Source organism: Mesocricetus auratus, unplaced genomic scaffold (assembly GCF_017639785.1).
Source record: "Mesocricetus auratus isolate SY011 unplaced genomic scaffold, BCM_Maur_2.0 Super-Scaffold_100009, whole genome shotgun sequence".
In the NCBI taxonomy this organism is placed as follows: Eukaryota; Metazoa; Chordata; class Mammalia; order Rodentia; family Cricetidae; genus Mesocricetus; species Mesocricetus auratus.
This window is the reverse complement of record NW_024429193.1, coordinates 63,540,190-63,553,841: the sequence shown is the minus strand read 5'-3', so window position 1 is coordinate 63,553,841 and position 13,652 is coordinate 63,540,190.

The following is a 13,652-nucleotide window of genomic DNA, read 5'->3' as shown; positions in this document are numbered from 1 at the left end:
AATCTGGGTGTCAGTGAAGAGGCCTAGGGATTCTATTGAGCCTTGGGCAGCAGATCAGTACCCATCCTAAGTATACACACGGACTTTGGACTCCAATAGAACAATGTGAGGTGCACTATCACCCTGAACTCTTGGGAAAGGGTCTAGGCCCTGCCCTATATGAAATGACACACTATGCACACCCCCATGGAGGGCCTCACCCTCCCTGGAGAAATGAGGGGATAACGGGGGGGGAGGGCACGGGAGGAAGGGAGGGAATGGGAGAGGGACCTGGAACTGACTTGTGAAGAAACCTTGATTCTTATCTAAATTTAAACTGGAAAATAAAATTTAAAAACAAACAAACAAACAAACAAACAAACAAAAAAAAGTGAACGGTGGAGGGGCTGGAGAGATGGTTCGGCTGTTAAGACTACTTGTTGCTCTCCCAGAAGAAAACAGTTAAGTTTCTGGTACCTATCACTCCATTCTAGAGAGTCCTATTCTCTCTTCTGGTCTCTGTGAACACCTGCACACATGTGGCATACACACAGAGAAACACAACCTATATACATAAGTAAATAAAATGAGTTAAATCTCTTTAAAAATAAATAATGAGGGGATATATACCGCATTGATGGAAACTAACAAAACAGAGGTTTTAGGAGTGAGATCAGTCACTGTAGCTCAATGCACAGAAAATAAGCAAGTCCATTTTACTGCTGAAGTATATAAGATCCCATGAAGACACAACTACCATTTAACAATTCCATGAGTATTTATTGAGCACTAGGTTTGGGGTATTGTCTTAGATGTTGAAGACAAGCAAAAAAAAAATGCCTCCAACTATGGAGAGTTCACATAGTGGAGAAAGTCAAATATCAGATGAACCCAATATGACATCAAAGTATAAGCAAAAAAATAGAGTATCAGTAGGTTCATGGACAGTATGCTTAAAATTATAAAGATAACTTGTTACTGTGATGTTAGCACCAAAATTTCCTCAAATCTTAAATGAAAATGATAAAATTTGTTATTGTGTGTGACTCATACAAGGACAGTGAGATAGCTCAGCAGATAAGTTTGATCCCTCCACTCCCAGACCCTCGTGATAGAAGGAGATGACTAAGTTGTTCTCTGACCTCCATACACATGACACACACACCATTGTCCACACACATACACATACATGCATCACACACATACATAAAAATTGATTAGTTTTATAAAGATACTTCATACAGTACTGGGCATAAAGAAATATAACAAATATGTATTTGTCATAGATTTTTTTCTAGTATTTTTATATAAATACATACATGAACTCTGTGTGCTTTAGAAGATGCCTATCTTTATGCAACATGAAAGAGTTATAGAAGGAAACTAATCAGAACACAATGAAAACTTTAGAAAAAACAAAAACCTAAATATAAGTCCTATTTCAGGGATAATGGAACAAAGCTAAAATTAATAATAGATAAATATACCAAAACACTTGAAAACTCAAAGCTATATTTCTTGAAAACATACAAAAAAGAAACCAAATGCAATTAAGACAACATTTTAAATAACAATGACAGTAACTAAAATCTCTAGGGGCAGAATTAAACTAAACAGGAAAGCATAAATATGGACTAAACTAAGTATTCAATAAGGAAGAAAAGTAACAAACCAAAGGGAGGCAGAACAGTGAAATTTTACTCAACTCTAAAACAAAGGAATCCTTCCAGGGAAGACAGCTGGAGGACAGAGAACAAAGAAAGTGAGAGCCCTTCACAGGAGGCTAAACTCTGCACAGCCCCAGGCACAAGAGGTAACATAATCAAACCCAGAGAAACAGAGAACAGAATCAGTTATAGAGCTGGGAAGAGAGAGAAAGGGAGAGGACCAGGGAATTGCTTTCAATGATTCTAAAGTTACTTCCATGCAAGATGGATACATTCTAGAGACATGGGGACATCCTAGTACCAATAGTTTAGAATATGGTGGTGTGCACTTTAAAACATGTTGAAAGATAAATTGAATGTGACGTGTTCATGCCAAAATTAAATCACAAAATGACACAAGGAAAATTTGGAGGTGATGGATATGTTCCTTGCCTGTTGTTGCTGATGGTGATACAGGAAGCACAGATTTCCAAAGTCATCCAGGTGCAGGTACTAAATGTGTGCAGTTTTATAAATTAACATTTTAAAAGAACAATTCTTAAGTATAGAGTCTGGGGAACAGATGTAATTCACTTGGTAGAGAGTTGGCTGGCACACACAAAACCTTAGAGACGACCTCTAGTACCACAGAAACAGTGAGTGGCGATGCAGACCTGTAATCTCAGGCAGAATTAGGAAGATCAAAAATTCAAGGTCATTCTCAGTCAGATGACAAGTTTGAGGCTGGTCACACACAATAATCATTAGATTAATAAACAAAAGTGCTCAAGACATTTGATAGATAATTAAAATAACAACAAAACAGGCAAAGAGATAGTGATAACAGATCAAATACCATGAATATTTAGTAACATAAAAAAAGGTTATAATAACTTTGCTCTTTAAGAAAAAAAGAAAGGGAAAAGTCTAGGGTGAAGGAATATGATTTTTCTAGAAAAACTAATTTGAAAGATGACTGGCCATAATCATAATCATAATGATAGATAAAACTGAAAATGTTACCAAACATCTCAGGGCCAGGCATCAGGAGCTGGAGGAACAGGAGTTCCAGGTCAGCCTGGGCTACGTAGTGACACTGTCCCAAACAAGCAAAAAAAAAAAAAAAAGTGAAGGAAAAGCTTTAGACAGGATGTTCCAGAGGTGAGTACACTCAGACATAAAGAAGGCCAATTGTGTATTTGCTCTTTAAACCAGCCAGAGGATATGAAGAACATTGCCCAGGCTGGGGAGATGGCTCTGTTGGAAAAGTGCTTGCCACTCAAGCATGAGGCCCATAGCTCAAACTCCAGAACCTGCGTAAAGGAAAAAGACTCAGGCAGGGCACATGCTTGTAACCCTGGCACTGAGAAGCGAAGACAGATTGATCCTTGGGGCTTACTAGCCAGCCAGCCTGGCCTACTCAGCAAGATCCAGAACTTGTCTCAAAAGACATGATGAATGCATCCTGATGAACAACACCCAAGGGTGACCTCTAGGCTCCACACACTAGCACCCACACAAACCCACAGCCACATGAACAAGCAGGAGCACACTTGTGCATGTGTGAGCATGCACACATTCGCACACAGTAAAATGAAATGTTTTACAAATTCCCTCTCAAAGACTGAATAAATATGAGAATAAAACCACCAAACTCTCCCAAACTAAAGCTCAATTCTTACATACAAAAATAAAGATGAAAACTCCTAAACCAAATAGTAGCCCCAAGCACTGTTTCTTCTCTTTCTTTCTGGGGTGCTGTGGAAGACCAGTCTGAGGCAATGTGCATGGGCCATTTTGTTACTGGAATTTTGGAGTCCTATCTTGGTCAACATATAATACAGGAGAGATTTGGGTACCCTCTCAAAGTGCTTAGTCTCATTAGTAAAGTAAGTATAAACTGAAGCAGAATCTCAAGGACAGTTTTATTAGAGTTTAAAAGGAAAATAAAGCAGGCGAGCTGCAAACATCAGCAGTTCCCTGGAGGAGACAAGGGGACAGCCATAACACTTAAGTTGGCATGGTGGTCGGACCCTTTAGAGAAGGAGTAAAGACACTCAAAGTACCAGGAAAGGCAGACTTGGATTCCAACCAGCATTCTAACGAAAGAAACAGAGAAGCAAAAATGGGAAAGTTGCCTTTCTGACTCAGGCCACAGAAAGATGGCTTCCTAGCCACTATCCATGATAACTTATGTGATGAGCACTGGGGAGCAGAAATTAGAAAGGATAAGCATGACATCTCATTAAAGGAAAAATATTCTTCCTGTCTCTTTAAGACCACTTGCTGTGAGTGAGTTCACCTGCCTTCCTAGGGAGGGCACCTAGGCCTGGAGATTGGTCTGGTCCAGCTGGTCAGGCTTGAACCCAGGCCAGAGACATCATCCTATTGACCATGGGTGTTCTCTGAAGGGGCCTCTGCTGCTACTCTAACAATTTCTGGACGTTCCCTGTTTTGTAATAGAGACCCTTTACCCAGCTCATTCTGAACTCTGCAGAAGAGAAGGCGGGGGGGGGGAACCAACTCTGTGGAGATGTGGAATTTCTTGAAAGCACACTGCATTTTTTAAATTAAAAATTTCTGAAAGGCAAATCTGTCTAAAATCAATAACATCATGTTTAGCAGTGAAATGACATTCCACCAGTGTTTACGCAGCACCTCCCAAGGAGCAAGCAGAGGCAGGGCTCATATTAGACCCAGGGTTACACTAGGACTTACACAGCACCTCCCAAGCCACAAGCAGTGGCACGGCTCAGATTAGAGCTTAGTGACAGTTACCATGGACATTAAAAGATTAAAAAGATCTATGCAGGAAGGATGGGCACTATAAAATAGAAAAACAACAGGGAAACACCCATCAGAAGCAAGCCAGGGGAGAAAGCCTGCTGCAGGAAGCCCATGGGAATGTGTTTCAAGCCCACTAAGGCAAAAATGATGGGAAAGCAAATAAATTAGATACCCAAACTAGAAAGAAAGGTAAAAAGATACAGTATCTTTGGACAGTTGAAGAACTGTCTTGAAAGGTATCAAAAATGCAATAATATGTTGCTATTACACTTGATTTTAGTTCAAGCCTGAGAAGTGGTAACAGGTAGTGAATAAAAACATCCCCACAAATAAAATGGTAAACAGCCTCCAAGTACCACTGTACTATGATCTGCATTGCCTATGTCAGCTGTATGCATTCATTCAATAAGTGTCATTACTTTTATGAATGAACCCTGACTTCTCTGTGCATTCATGCTTGCAAGCTCCCTCTCCCCTCCCCCACCACACTCCATAGTCACGCATCCTCGGTTTCACAGAGTCTATCCTCACCAGACTCAGACAGCTCACCACAGTGCACAGCTGCTCCTCTTACCACTACACAGAAAGGACCTGATCCCGGAAGTGTGCACCTCAGACGCATGGCGTTCTTATGATCGAGGCTTGTGCGCCCCCTTGTGGTAATTTGGTGTAGTGTCCCACGTGGACTTGACTTGGAAAGGACCTAACAAACATGGTTTATTTATATCTATCTTCTTGGAACGAGGACATAGGGACATCCCTTCACATGCTCACTGTAACTTAGACTGTAAAGCAAACCAGACTGTACGGTCCCCAAGTCCAGATCCTTTGCCAATACATACCCTTCCTTCTAAAACACGGAATCATATGAAACCCCAAGGAGCATTTGGGAGTAGGAATTGAGCATTGTATTAAATACATACCTCCAACTTAAAATATATATGGATTATGAGGTAGGTGGTCAGAGGTGATATGTGAAAATTTTTCTCTATTCTCTTGAGCCAGAAAACTCACAAAAGTGCTACAGATCAAGAGGTTCAAATCTTTGTTGTTCACTTTAAGAATTCCCATCAGACTCAGGTCACCAAAAGCATGCATACATAATTGGAAAAGCTACAAACCTGAAATTTAAAAGTTATGTTTATTGTTTCAGTATTACAGTGGCAGAAGTGGCCAATGTGACCAGGCCTAACAGTGGAACTGGACAAGGGGTCAGGGATCCAAAAGAAGTGCAGAATTACTGTTACTTTTAAATGAAAAGAGTAACCCCGAATTTAAAGGTTTAAAAGCAGATTATACAGTCATTGGACACATTCAAATGGTGTGCTACTGTCCCTACAGAGCCTGTGGATGGATTATCCCTCTCATGAAACTCCCTGGTCACACTGAAAAAACTAATTTCCCCTAAATCAGAAGGAAAGGACACCCCTGAAGTAGCAGGTTTATGACAAGCGAGGAAGCCTAACATAAATGATTGTTTTAAGTAAAAGATAAAAGATACGCCTGGATTTCAGAAACACGAAACTGTGAATAAATGAGTAGCACACGGTGGCTTTCATTTTCAGCATGTCCTGACAGGAAGTCATTGCCCCCCACAGTCTTGGGTGTGTTTATTTCCGCTCCCCTGATTCTGTAGTGGTACTGTTCTGAGTTAACCAGGGTGCCACTCATTTGCTCAAGATCAAGACTGTAGACTGAGAGCTGACTACTCATCTCCTCACCCAATTTGCTGAGTGATAACCATAGAGCCAGACACAATGCCCTCTCCCACCCCACATCTGGCATTAGTCCAGGCACTGTAGTGTGTGTGTCCAAAGGGAGGAAATCCTAAACTGATAATAAAATAGCTCTTTGGAGTGGAGCTGCCAAGAAAAAATGTCTTGACATGAATTTAGAATGAAGGTTCAGACCAAAGTATGCACCAGCTATAAAAGATGACTACCAGGGCTAGAAAAGAGAGCTCAGGGGTTAAGAGCATGGGATGCTCTGGTAGAGGACCCTAGTTCAGCTCCTAGCACCCACGTGGTAGCTTATAACCATCTGTAACTCCAGTTCCAGGAGATCTGATGCCCTTTTCTGGCCTCCTTGCATACATCATGAACATAGTGTACTTACATATCTGCAGGCAAAATACTGAAACACACAAGAAAAAAATAATTAAATATTTTTTAAGGTGGATGACAAATTTCCATGCACAAGAAGGAGTCTGAGTTGTAGCACAAATAATGAAAACCCAGAGACAGATGTTGGGGTTTAAGCTGAAGAGCAGAAAAGCAAAGTAACCAACCACTGCAGAGTTCTTACCTCTGCCAAGGCTAAGACCAAGGAGGGGGGAATCCCATCCTCAGAGTGACTGCAGACGGCAATACTCTCCACAAAAACCTCAGACTCTACTGAGCACTTGCTTTATATTCCTCTCTAGTGCTGGGGTTAAAGGTGTGTCATTCCAAGTTTTGGGATCAAAGGTGTAAGCTCTGTTTCTCTTTTACACTGATTCACTCTCATGTAGCCTAGGGTGGTCTTGAACTCACAGAGATCCATCTGCCTCTGTCTCTCTAGTGCTTGGATTAAAGGTGTGGCCACCACTGCCTTTCCTCTGTGGCTAATTAGTGGCTTAGCTCTTAACTAGATGTGTGACTAACGAGTGGCTAGCTCTGCATTCTGATCTTCAGGCAAGATTTATTTGTTAGATCATAAACAGAGTATAACCACACTGGGTTTTTCCAAGAGAAAAAAACGAGGAGGAGGCCAGAGGTTGTAGAAGACTGTGAAAGGCATGATGGGACCCTGCCCAGGACACCCAGGCCTAAATAAAAACCATGCATATCAAGATGGGCTGTTAGAAGTCTAAGGACAGAAGAGTTTGTCAGCATCAAGGAGCAGAAAACCAATGTTGGAAAGTTACCATGAGAATGCAAGAATAAGAGCCCTGGAGGCCTACAGAGGTCACCCGGAAGGAGTAGGGTCATCTACAGCCCATGGATTTAGAGAAGAGATGGCTCAAGAGTCAGAGAATATTTAGCTGATATGAAATATGCTCTTTGGGCTTTACAAATTCTCACCCTATTTAACTTTACACCTTTAATCCAAGATGACCCACTCACCAACCACCTAACAGCACCAGTCAGCACAAACGGGCACCACTGACAGTAACTAATGGGTGTGACTAAGCGTGTGTGGTGGTTTAGGTGAGAACGGCCCCCACAGGCTCACATGTTTGAATTCTTGGTCCTCAGTTGGTAGACCTGTTTGGGAAGGATTAGGAGGCCTGTTGGAAAAGGCATGTCATTGGGGTGAACTCTGAGATTTTAAGAGCTGGTGCCGTTTGCAGTTAGTTGTCCTTGGGTCAGGTTGGGTTGGGTCGGACAGCAGAGCCTTAAGTCTGTTTAAGCAGTTAACCAGGAATTGCATTTAACTGCCCCAGCTCTCAGAGGCTGTTGCCCAACTGCAGCAAATGTTTTTACTTAGCTTCCCCCTATTTAATGTGGGGGCTACTCAAGTGCAGAGCTTCTTAAAGGAGCCTTATCCTTTTTTTTTCTTTTTTCTTTTTTTAGCTTTCTCGGGCCCTGTGTGGAAATTTGGGCCCCACATTGGAAAGTCATTAGTAGCAGGCTTTCTGTTGGGCCACCAACCAACTCCCAAATCATGACACAGAGACTTATAAATTATGAATGCTCAGCCTTAATTTAGGCTTGTTCCACTAGCTCTTATAGCTTATATTAACCTGTATCTCTTCGTTTACATTTTGCCTTGGCTCTTTTTACCTTTCTTTCATTCTGTATGTCCTGCTTTTTTCTGCTTCCTCCTTGTCTGTCTGTCTGGCAGCTGCCTGGCTGACCAGCCCCAGGTGTCTCCCTCTCTTTCTCTCTCCTCTCTCCCTAGCCTAGATCCCTCCTCCTACTTATTCTCTTTGCCTTCCAGCCCTGTCTATCCCTCTACTGCCTAGCTATTGGCTGTTCAGCTTTTTATTAGACCAAGCAGGCAAGTTGAAACAGCCACACAATTTTACATAATTAAACAAGCATTGCATAAACAAAAGCAACACATCTTTACATAGTTAAACAAATGCAGCATAAATACATGTAACACACTTTGACATAGTTAATGTAATTTTCCACAACATAAACAAATGCAACACATCTTTACAGTGTTAAAGTAATACTTCACAACAGTCAAGTGAAGAGGCTCTGTTCACAATGGCCAGAAGATGAGATGAGCCTCTGTGTTCATCAACTGATGAACACAAGGTGAAAATGTGGTACATTTTCACAATGGAATTCTTTTTAACACTGGAGACAATGGAGTCACGAAATTGGTAGGGAAAAAAGTGAATGGAACTGCAAAGCACTGCCCTGAGTGATGTCACCAAGCTGAGAAAAACAAATGCCGTATGTCTCCTATGTAGATCCTGGTTTTGAATTTTCAGATGCGTGTGTTTAACCTGGCATGCCTAGAAAGTCAGAAAGCTAGAAAGGGGCCATTATGGGGGGGGGGCTCAAGGGAAGACAATATGTAACAGGGCCCCAGACATCAGCACAAGTGACTCCACGCTGAAAGTACCATTCAAGCTGTAAAACCCAGCACATAGACAGCACCACCTGTTGAAACTAAAACAAAGGCCTAATCCTTCAAAGCCCATAGTTCTCACAAAGTCTGTAAATGTGCTAACCTAGCTTTTTGGCTTCTTTGGCTGCATTACTGGCTACCTGTTCTTGTTAACTGTAGCGTGTCAAACGGAAATACAGTGTTTGTGCTTAAAAATCTCACCCTGAGAAAGGCTTAGTGCTGTGTTGGGATCCCAAACACCCAGTGTAGTTGCAGGTTGGCTGATAAAGACTTTCTATGGGCTTAAATCGATGTCTGAGCAGCCTTTTCTGGTGACTACTCCACAACATTACAGAACACGTGGTATGAAAGTAGAGGGTGGGGATTCTGGGAATGGAAAAGTTTAAACAGGGGTAGGAGTGGGGAGGTAGGAAAAGTGGGGTGTTAACGAGGGAAGATAACCAAAGCTAACGATGTGTGGAAAGTCATAGACAGACCCACCAGTTTACAACCTTGTCTAAATATATAAATCTTTACATATATAAAAAAGAGTTTGAACAGAGGTACCCTGTCTGAGTGAATAATGTTGCTCCCAGAAGCCATAGGTTAGCAAATGAAAACCCCAATATCAGATCTGCTGGGTAGATCTGCTACTGAAGATACGACACACCTCGGTTGTAAACCCTAGAGAAACCAAGCTGAACTGAGATGGAAATGCCCTTCCTGCTGGTTGCTTTCTCAGAGCTGGGTGTACAGTGCAGAATGTTGGGGGAGAAAAATCATGGATGTCTTAGCCAGCTGTGAACCCTGTGAGTTATAATACCACCTGCTACACAAGATGTGCTCACTGTGCAATGCCACCTTCTGACTGAGTTTGAGGCGCCCTCCACAGGAGAGCGTTCATGAGGGCTCTATAAACCCAGTGAAAAGCCTATGATCTGGAGGTCTTGGGCCCTACAGGGGAGAACCGCTTGTGACTACAGATGTTGCCTACTCCACAAAGCCTGGAACCGCCTAGGAGAAAGCCACCAGGTGCACCTGCCAGGGGTAATTTTACTTAGTTTCACTCTTCCCATGTCAGTGAGGGGTCGTTTTGGTTAGCTTGAGGTGGGAAGACCCACCCTGGATTTGGGTCCTGGACTGGATAACAGACAGAATACTAGCTGAGGGGCTGGAGAGTGACTTGGTAGTAATGAGCACAGTTGCTCTTGTGGAGGAACCAAGTTTGGTTTTCAGAATGCACTATGGGTGGCTCACGACTGTCTGTTTGTCTCCAGGGATCCAATGCTGCTGGCCTTTCTGGGCACCTGTAGTCATGTGAACATGCTCACATACAAACCACACACACACATATTAAATGTTAAAAATAAGAACAAGAGAAAGAAAAGGCAAATGTTTAAAACCTAGCTGAGCAGGAGCACACACCCTCTCTTCTTGACTGTGTATGCCATGTGACCAGCTGCTTTGAGTTTGGGTCACTTGAAGTCCCCACCATGATGGACTGTGTCCTAAAGCTATGAGGAGCCAACATTCTTACTTGGTTGTACTTTCTTGTTGGGACTGCCAGCCCGCAAATAACAACACGGAGATATTATTAGTTACAAAAGCTTGACCTTAGCGTAGGCTTTTTCACAACTAGTTCTTATAACTTAAATCAGCCTGCTTTTACTAATGTACATTTTGCCACATGGCTCAGTTACCTCACTCTGTACTGTATGTCTGACCTCTTCAGTCTCCCTGATATCTGGCTGGTGTAATTTGCTTGTCTAGCTTCCTCTTCCTCTCTGTCCCTGAAAATCCCACCTATATTTGTGTACACTGCAAAGTTGTATCTGCCCAAGATGCCCACTGATTGGCTTAATAAAGAGCTGAATGGCCAACAGCTAGGCAGGAGAAAATAAGCTTAGGCCAAACTTTCATAATTCATAACAAGTCTCTGAGTTATTATTTGTGGGCCAGTGGTCCAAAGCGAAAGTACTACAGTCACCTCATGAACACCTTCCCAACCCAAAGCTAACTGTTGACAAGGCCAGTCTTACACAGGCCCAGTCATGTAATTACAGCTGTTTACAGTTCCTGTTTGCAACAGTGTCATGCCAAGATGACATTGTCATGCCTGAAAGATGGCATTCTGCAGCCCTTCTCCCAGTCTTCTGGCTTCCGTGTTCTTTCTGTTCCATCTTCTGCAGTGTTACTTCAGCCTTAGAGAGTGCGATAAAAATGTGTTATGTAGGGCTGAGTCCTGAAACATCACTTAACCCTAGCATTTTGTGCAGCCTTGCATCCTTATTCATTGCTGCTCACTGCAAAGAGAAACGTCTCTGATTAACTCCCAGAGCAACCTCTGTCTTTGAGTATAAACACAGATACTAACAAGGCAATTTTTATGATATGTCAATTTAGCCAACCACCCTTAGTAAGTTCCCATCTGGGACTATAACCTCCCTAGTAGTCTGTTTTTCACTTGGTTTACAATACTAGGCATGGGTTCCCTCCTGTGGGGCAGGCCTCATATCCAATGAGCACTTACTTGTCTCTGGAACAATCCAGCCCCCATTTCACAGGTGGGCATGTCTTGCCTGGCTAGTTGGCATTGTAGTTCATAAGGTTCACATGTAGGTAAGAGTTCTGATGGCTCCTCTTCCCCAGCAGCCTCCATAGTTCCTTCCAGCACTTTGAGAAAGCTACCTTTACTTTAAGAAAAGTTATTCACATGGTGGGGGATGCCTATTCCTTCATTACTTATCATATGTGTATTTATCTGACAATAAAACGTGACCAGAGTACTTTATCACTGACCACATTTATTTGACAGGAAGAATATGTCTAAAGGAAAAAGAAACAATCACAAAGCTTGTTTTATTATGTAGTCTCCTGAATACAATTTTTTGTTGTTGTTGTTGAAATGTCCTGTTCACTGTTTCTCATTTTTGAAGGATTCTTTCTGATTCTGGAATCACTATTTATTATATTTACATGGCTGATGTTTTACAAAGTGGCTCTACTCATTACTATATCTCCAGGGCTTCACCAAATGGAAACATCCTTGTCGCTATTGTTCTTCATACATTAGACTGAAGTCAAGACTTAAATTCTATTAGTTGCAATATTATAAGGACAATGGCTGATGTCAAAATATGACTTTTAGGTAGTGTTGTTCTGGTTCAGCCTTGTGAAAAGAAAACTTGTGGCTGGAGACATGGCTCGCAGCTAAGAATACTGGCTGTTCTTGTAGACAACCCATGGCCAGTTCCCAGATCCATGGGGCAGCTCACAATTATTAGTAACTCCAGTCCCACTGGCTCTGATACGCCCTCGTCTAGCCTCAGCAGGCACCAGCACACACATGGTACGCAATCTATACATAAGGAAAGTATAAACTAAAAATAAATAAATCACAAAAAGAAAAACTTTAGGAAATAGCATTTTAAAATTCTGTTAGTGTTAAGAGCAACATATAAAAAGATAAATCTTTTGTCCTTTTATTTTTTAAGTAAAAAGTCTTGCTGTTATAGATACTTTATATACAATACTTTGGAATTACATTATTTAATATTAGACTGATTTCAATACCTGTAAAAACTGAAGAAGGCATTGCATCTGTTTGTGAATCCTTTATTTCATACTAAGTAACTGAAAAAAATTATAAGACTAACATGTGAACTCCCTTTCTTGTAAGTTATTAAGTTTATTTCTCTAATTTTACTAAACATTGTTCACATTTTAAGCTTTTAGCCCAACAAAATTTAAGAGTTATGCTTAGTACTGACCATTATATCCATATTCTGTAGTGTTTGTATGCGATTTTGTTCAAGAGATATTTCCCAGGCTCCTAATACTTGATTAGTCACCTGTTAAAACAATACTACTCTGGGTAAGAGATGTCAAATTACATAAAAGATTTTTTTCTGGTCTTTTGGTTTTAGTTTTTGCATTTTGAAATGAAGTTTTGTGTCCCTAACTGACCTGGAACTCAGTGTAACCATTGGTGACCTTAATCTCCTGATCTTTCTTTTTCTACCTATACCCCTCCACAACTACCCCTTAGCCCTCCACACTCACCCCTATACCCTCTACACCCACCCCGTGCCCCGCCATATCCACCCTATACCCCTCCACACCCACCCCTAGTACAGTGATTACTGGTGTGTGCCACCATACTCCAGGGCAAATGTTTTAAGTCAAATATTAGTATATTTCTTTTATCTATAGATTTTTGTGTCAAATCAAAATATATTGTGTGGATTATATAAAATAGATTTGGTTTGCAATTCAGGAATGTTTCATAACCAACAGATGACAAGTGCTACATATATGACCAGTATAGACAATAATCAAATGTTTAAAATAGTTTTTAAAAACACCTTATTTTTTCCACCTAGGAATTATCACATCATTACTATACTCAATTATACTATAAAAGAGGGTGGGCTTTTGTTGTTATTGTTGTTTTTTTTTTTTGGTTTTTCGTGACAGGGTTTCTCTGTGGCTTTGGAGGCTGTCCTGGAACTCACTTTGTAGACCAGGCTGGCCTTGAACTCACAGAGATCCGCCTGCCTTTTCCTCCCAAGTGCTGGGTTTAAGGCATGCGCCACCAACGCCCGGCTGTTGTTGTTGTTTTTGAGACAGGGTTTCTCTGTGACTTTGGAGGCAGTCCTGGATCTAGCTCTTGTAGACTAAGCTGGTCTCAAACTC